The sequence below is a fragment of the Tachyglossus aculeatus genome, chromosome X1 (assembly GCF_015852505.1).
Source record: "Tachyglossus aculeatus isolate mTacAcu1 chromosome X1, mTacAcu1.pri, whole genome shotgun sequence".
Taxonomy (NCBI): domain Eukaryota; kingdom Metazoa; phylum Chordata; class Mammalia; order Monotremata; family Tachyglossidae; genus Tachyglossus; species Tachyglossus aculeatus.
This window is the reverse complement of record NC_052101.1, coordinates 65,120,140-65,127,406: the sequence shown is the minus strand read 5'-3', so window position 1 is coordinate 65,127,406 and position 7,267 is coordinate 65,120,140. Positions and strand designations below refer to the sequence as shown.

The 7,267-nt window shown below is 46.3% G+C and overlaps 1 non-coding gene across 1 annotated transcript; it reads right to left on the bottom strand.

Moving 5' to 3' along the window:
- Positions 1 to 2,826: 2,826 nt before the first annotated feature.
- LOC119920673 lies at positions 2,827 to 2,964 on the bottom strand. Its single transcript, XR_005448404.1, has one exon. It is a non-coding gene; the product is annotated as a small nucleolar RNA SNORA7 (small nucleolar RNA).
- Between the last annotated feature and the right edge of the window lie 4,303 nt (positions 2,965 to 7,267).

Here is a 7,267-nt window from a genome sequence, read left to right as displayed (position 1 = left end):
GTGCCACCCAATCATCATTGGGTGGCAAACAAGTGCCAAATAGAAGCAAGAGATTGACAGACATTTTTGGGGTGACAAAGGCATATCAAATTTCAAACCAAAATGAAGGTGCCCAAGCCTATTTTGGCATCCAGTCCTCTAAACACCTATGAGTCAATGGGCCTACAACTTATGATACATTCAGCTTCTTGAACACCATCTCTTACAATCCATAGTCAGCATCTAAATGCCAAGATAGGATTAGCAACAACTGATGTCATGAAATGTAATCAGCTCACCAGCACTGAAGTAACACGTCCAGGAAACCAGCTCTCTTGGGCAGGATACATGAGGAAAATTGATAACAGGATGACCAAGCAAGAGCTGTATGGAAAATTCAGGCAAGGAGAGCAGAGTGAATGTTTACAAAACATAGGGAAGCATGGTCTTACACAATGTGCCATAGCAGTGGATGACTGAAAGGCAACAGCAGCAAAGAATCCAGCCTGGCAGGCAGTAATTGTGATCGCTTTCCTTGAGTGGAAGCTTGGAAAATATTAAGCTATCAGAAGGCAGGCTCAAACTCCTTTAATGGGTTGTTTACTCCCACTACCTCTACATCTTCTCCTTCAACTTCCTTCTCTAGCCCCTACAGTCTGGCTTCTGTCCCCTCCACTCCTCTGGAACTGCTCTCTCCAAAGTTATCAAAGAACACCTTACTAAATCTAATGAATTCTAGGCCATCCTAATTCTCCCCGACCTCTCTGCTGTCTTTAACACTGTGGACCACCCCCTTCTCCTGGAAACACTATCAAAACTTGATTTCACTGACACCACCCTCTCCTGGTTCTTCTCATATGACTGCTCCTTTTTGGTCTCTTTCACTGTCTCTCTGCCTCCCACCCTCTAATTGAGGGTGGGTCTGTCATATTGTTACATTGTTCTCTTAAAAACACTTAGTACAGTTCTCTGCAAGCAGTAATCACTCATTAAATATTATTGATTGATTGGGTACCCAAAGGCTCAGTTCTAGGTTCCCTTCCATTCTCCATTTATGCCACTACCTTGGGGAGCTCATCCACTCAATCAATCAATCAATCAATCAATCGTATTTATTGAGCACTTACTATGTGCAGAGCACTGTACTAAGCGCTTGGGAAGTACAAATTGGCAACACATAGAGACAGTCCCTACCCAACAGTGGGCTCACAGTCTAAAAGGGGGAGACAGAGAACAGAACCAAACATACCAACAAAATTAAATAAATAGGATAGAAATGTACAAGTAAAATAAATAAATAAATAAATAAATAGAGTAATAAATATGTACAACCATATATACATATATACAGGTACTGTGGGGAAGGGAAGGAGGTAAGATGGGGGGATGGAGAGGGGGACGAGGGGGAGAGGAAGGAAGGGGCTCAGTCTGGGAAGGCCTCCTGGAGGAGGTGAGCCCTCAGTAGGGCCTTGAAAGGGGGAAGAGAGCTAGCTTGGCGGATGGGCAGAGGGAGGGCATTCCAGGCCCGGGGGATGACGTGGGCCGGGGGTCGACGGCGGGACAGGCGAGAACGAGGTACAGTGAGGAGATTAGCGGCAGAGGAGCGGAGGGTGCGGGCTGGGCAGTAGAAGGAGAGAAGGGAGGTGAGGTAGGAGGGGGCGAGGTGATGGACAGCCTTGAAGCCCAGGGTGAGGAGTTTCTGCCTGATGCGCAGATTGATTGGTAGCCACTGGAGATTTTTGAGGAGGGGAGTAATATGCTCAGAGCGTTTCTGGACAAAGATAATCCGGGCAGCAGCATGAAGTATGGATTGAAGTGGAGAGAGACACGAGGATGGGAGATCAGAGAGAAGGCTGGTGCAGTAGTCCAGATGGGATAGGATGAGAGCTTGAATGAGCAGGGTAGCAGTTTGGATGGAGAGGAAAGGGCGGATCTTGGCAATGTTGCGGAGCTGAGACTGGCAGGTTTTGGTGACGGCTTGGATGTGAGGGGTGAATGAGAGAGCGGAGTCGAGGATGACACCAAGGTTGCGGGCTTGTGAGACAGGAAGGATGGTAGTGCCGTCAACAGAGATGGGAAAGTCAGGGAGAGGACAAGGTTTGGGAGGGAAGACAAGGAGCTCAGTCTTCGACATGTTGAGCTTTAGGTGGCGGGCGGACATCCAGATGGAGATGTCCTGAAGGCAGGAGGAGATGCGAGCCTGGAGGGAGGGGGAGAGAGCAGGGGCAGAGATGTAGATCTGGGTGTCATCAGCGTAGAGATGATAGTTGTTAAAACTCCTGCAGTTTTAACTACCAACTCTATTTAGATGATTCCCAAATCTACCTCTCCAGCCCAACATTAACATCATCTCTGAAAAGAAGCAGTGTAGCTCAGTGGAAAGAGCACGGCTTTGGAGTCAGAGGTCAGGGGTTCAAATCCCAGCTCCACCAATTGTCAGCTGTGTGACTTTGGGCAAGTCACTTAACTTCTCTGTGCCTCAGTTACCTCATCTGTAAAATGGGGATTAAGACTGTGAGGCCCCCCGTGGGACAACCTGATCACCTTGTAACTTCCCCAGTGCTTAGAACAGTGCTTTGCACATAGTAAGCACTTAATAAATGCCATCATCATTATTATGTACATTGTCTTATGCTGTCAAGTCATTTCCAGCCCATAGCGACTCCAGGTATATATCTCTTCCAAAGTGCCCCACCTCCATCTGCAGTCATTCTGGTAGTGTATCCATAGAGTTTTCTTGGTAAAAATATGGAAGTGGTTTACCATTGCCTCCTTCTGCACAGTAAACTTGAATCTCCGCCCTCGACTTTCTTCCATGCCGCTGCTGTCCAGCATGGGTGAATTTTGACTTGTAGCAGATTGCCCTCCACTCACTAGCCACTGGCCAAGCTAGGAATGGAATGGGTAGGCCTCTTCTTGACTTTTCCTCCTGTAGGTGAAACTGATAGAGTACTGGAAACTCTCCAGGTGGAATCCTGAAAGGTCTCTGTACATACACATATATAATATGTGTATTCCCCTGTAAATCTATATTACTTCCTCACAGAGACCTCCACTCTCTTGACCCCATCCATCTTTCTGAGTGTCTCACACCCCACCTCGCCTCCCTTTCCTCTCTACCCAATCTTGATTATCAGATTACTGCTCTCAACTCTACGCTCTCTATTCAGCTCAACTCGCTTGCTCCCCTTTCCCTTCGCTGCTCGTACCACTAACCCACAGCCCTGGATCACTGCCACTGTCCGCCTCCTTCGCTCTTATGCTCGAGCTGCTGAACGCTGCTGGCGAAAGTCTAAACACCATGCCAACCTCGTTCACTTCACGTTTATCCTTTCCTGCCTTAACTCTGCCCTCTCCTCTGCCAAACAAAATTATTTCTCCTCCCTTATTGACAACTATGACCATCATCCCCATCAGCTCTTCTGTAAATTTAACTGCCTTCTCAGGCCCCCAGTTTCTCCCCCTCCTCCTTCCCTCACCCCCAACGATCTGGCCTCCTACTTCATTAATAAAATTAAATCCATCAGGTCTGACCTCCCCAAAGTCACTCCCCACCCCTTCTCCAACCCCCCGGCTCTCAACACTCTCCACTACTCTCCCATCCTTCCCAGCAGTATCCTCAGAGGAGATCTCCTCCCTCCTCTCAAGTGCTACTCCGGCCACCTGTGCTTCTGACCCCATTCCCTCTCATCTTATGAAATCTCTCGCTCCGTCCCTTCTCCCCTCCCTAACTTCCATCTTCAACCGCTCACTGTCCACTGGTTCCTTCCCCTCTGCCTTCAAACATGCCCACATCTCTCCCATCCTAAGAAAACCCTCTCTTGACCCCACCTCACCTTCTAGTTATCGCCCTATCTCCCTCCTACCATTCCTTTCCAAATTCCTTGAACAAGTCATCTACACGCACTGCCTCGAATTCCTCAACACCAACTCTCTCCTCGACCCCCTCCAATCTGGCTTCCATTCCCTATATTCCACGGAAACTGCCCTCTCAAAGGTCACCATTGACCTCCTGCCTGCCAAATCCAATGGCTTATACTCTATCCTAATCCTCCTCAACCTCTCAGCTGCCTTCGACACTGTGGACCACCCCCTTCTCCTCAACACGCTATACAACCTTGGCTTCACAGACTCTGTCCTCTCCTGGTTCTCCTCTTATCTCTCCAGCCATTCATTCTCAGTCTTTTTTGCGGGCTCCTCCTCCACCTCCCATCCCCTTACGGTAGGGGTTCTTCAAGGGTCATTTCTTGGTCCCCTTTTGTTCTGTATCTACACTCACTCCCTTGGTGAACTCATTTGCTCCCACGGCTTCAACTATCATCTCTATGCTGATGACACCCAAATCTACATCTCTGCCCCTGCTCTCTCTCCCTCCCTCCAGGCTCGCATCTCCTCCTGCCTTCAGGACATCTCCATCTGGATGTCTGCCTGCCATCTAAAACTCAACATTCCAAGACTGGACTCCTTATCTTCCCTCCCTAACCCTGCCCTCTCCCTGACTTTCCCATCACTGTTCACAGCACTTCCATCCTTCCCATCTCACAAGCCCACAACCTTGGTGTCATCCTCGACTCCGCTCTCTCGTTCACTCCTCACATTCAATCCATCACCAAAACCTGTTGGTCTCACCTCCGCAATGTTGCCAAGATCCGCCCTTTCCTCTCCATCCAAACTGCTACCCTGCTCATTCAATCGCTCATCCTATCCCGACTGGATTACTGCATCAGCCTCCTCTCTGATCTCCCATCCTCCTGTCTCTCCCCACTTCAATCCATACTTCACACCGCTGCCCAGATCATCTTTGTGCAGAAACGCTCTGGGCATGTTACTCCCCTCCTCAAAAATCTCCAGTGGCTACCAATCAACTTACACATCAGGCAAAAACTCCTCACCCTCGGCTTCAAGGCTCTCCATCACCTCACCCCCTCCTACCTCACCTCCCTTCTTTCCTTTTACAGCCCAGCCCACACCCTCCACTCCTCTGCCGCTAATCTCCTCACTGTGCCTCATTCTCACCTGTCTCGCCGTCAACCCCTGGCCCACGTCATCCCCCTGGCCTGGAATGCCCTCCCTCCACACATCCGCCAAGCTAGCTCTCTTCCTCCCTTCAAAGCCCTACTGAGAGCTCACCTCCTCCAGGAGGCCTTCCCAGACTGAGCCCCCTCCTTCCTCTTCCCCTCCTCCTCCTCCCCATCCCCATGCCTTACCTCCTTCCCCTCCCCACAGCACCCGTATATATGTATATATGTGTGTACGTATTTATTACTCTATTTATTTATTTTATTTGTACATATTTATTCTATTCATTTTATTTTGTTAATATGTTTTGTTTAGTTGTCTGTCTCCCCCTTCTAGACTGTGAGCCCACTGTTGGTTAGGGACCGTCTCTATATGTTGCCAACTTGTACTTCCCAAGCACTTAGTACAGTGTTCTGCACACAGTAAGCGCTCAATAAATGCAATTGAATGAATGAATGAATACTCTTAAGAAGGGCAAGATTTGTGCTGAGAATGTGGAGTGTTGATGAAATCTTCCTTAGTACTCCCATTGCTTTCCTGACCAGAGTGCACCCTTCAAGCCTTCAGTACTTCAAGTCTTCCTGCCCTAAATACTTCTGCTAAGCCAGAGAAGCACTAATGATGACAGTATTTATTAAAGGCTTACTATGTGCTAGGGTAGGTACACGAAAAGAAGATCAGAGAGTCCCTGTCCTACATTGATCTCAAAGTCTAAGAGGGAGGCAGAACTGCTATTTTATTCCCATTTAACAGATGAGGAAACTGAGGCAAAAAGAAGTTAAGTGACTTGATCATAGTCACACAACAGTCCTTGCCTTTTTCACGTGCCTTCCCTTCCATGGTGTTAATTTTAGAATGGACTTTGATGATCTCTGAGCAGGCACTGGCATTTGAAAATTGCTACCAGGCATGGAAGAGCAGGGTGAAATCACAGGAGGGGGAAATCAAGATTTCTTTGTTGTGGTGAAATGATTCTCTCACCTGTAGCTTATGCATGTGGGGATGATCTTCCCCACCGTCCTTGTGGTATTTGAAACCATGCATGAGTCTATATGAGGTGGTCATTCTAGTCACTTCACCTCTTCTCAAACACCCAGTGGGAACTTGCCTCCACAGATGTGCAGCAGTTAACAGTTCAGTCTTTCCCCAGTGGCGGGGAGACAAGTTAATTGATTTAGAACAGTAAAAGGAGATTTGCCTTCAAGGGACCCGTACCTTTCTTCTTATGTGGACACCTTCAATGGCTGATTTTTCCTTCAGGAAAAATTATATTGTGAGAAGTGATAGCTAAATTTACTTTCTATTTCATTTTATTTACCCAAACAGATGACAGAATATTTCAGTGGGTCCATATTCATTTCCTTAGTTCAGGTAACTCTTATGTGTTGCCTTCACTACATTTTCCGCCAAACCATGCATTACATCTCTCATTAATAACTTGATTGATATTAAATGAGTTATAAACCAATTTAAAATAAAACATTAATGCCTAGTAGATATAAAAATAGCTTCAAGTTAGCAACACATCAATTCATGCACTGACAATCCTGATGATCAAACTGCCCCACAAATGAAGCTCCACTAATTTAAATGTACTAGAGGGGAAAATTATCTTACAAGAAACTTACCCAATTTGTCATTCTGTAGTATGGATTGTTGCTTTGTTACTCACTAATTGATCATTAAAAACATGCTCGAAAAGGTTGCTCTTACCTGCAGAAAAAATAAAAATCTGAACCAATATACCATATAAACATTGGCCATCTGGAATAAATTGATAAGATTAGCTCAGCAAAAGTTCACCAACCATCACCTGATGAAACATCATTCTTATCGATCCAATAGAATTTGACCTATCAAAAATAACCCTGTGCTGACAAGCTCATGTCAATGTTTCTATTTGGAACTGATTCCTAATGAATCCATTAGAAATGGTTACAGAGACATTTTATACCCTCCATACAGGGAACATCAAATTACAGGACTCCAGTTATGTTTGATGGCTTAATACAACTTTGAGAGGTGGACATTTGCTGTAAAGACATGGCTAATTTATTTGGTCACAAATCAAGTTAATCTCATACTTCATTCTATTATATAACAGGACTTGCACATTAATCAGTGATATTTACTGAGTGCTTACTGTGTGCAAAGCACTGTATTAAGTGCTTAGGAGAGTACAATATAATGGAGGTGGTAGATATGTTCCCTGCTCACTGTGAGCTTAATGCCAGATGGTACCCCAATGAGTAACGGATCTTGAAGCATG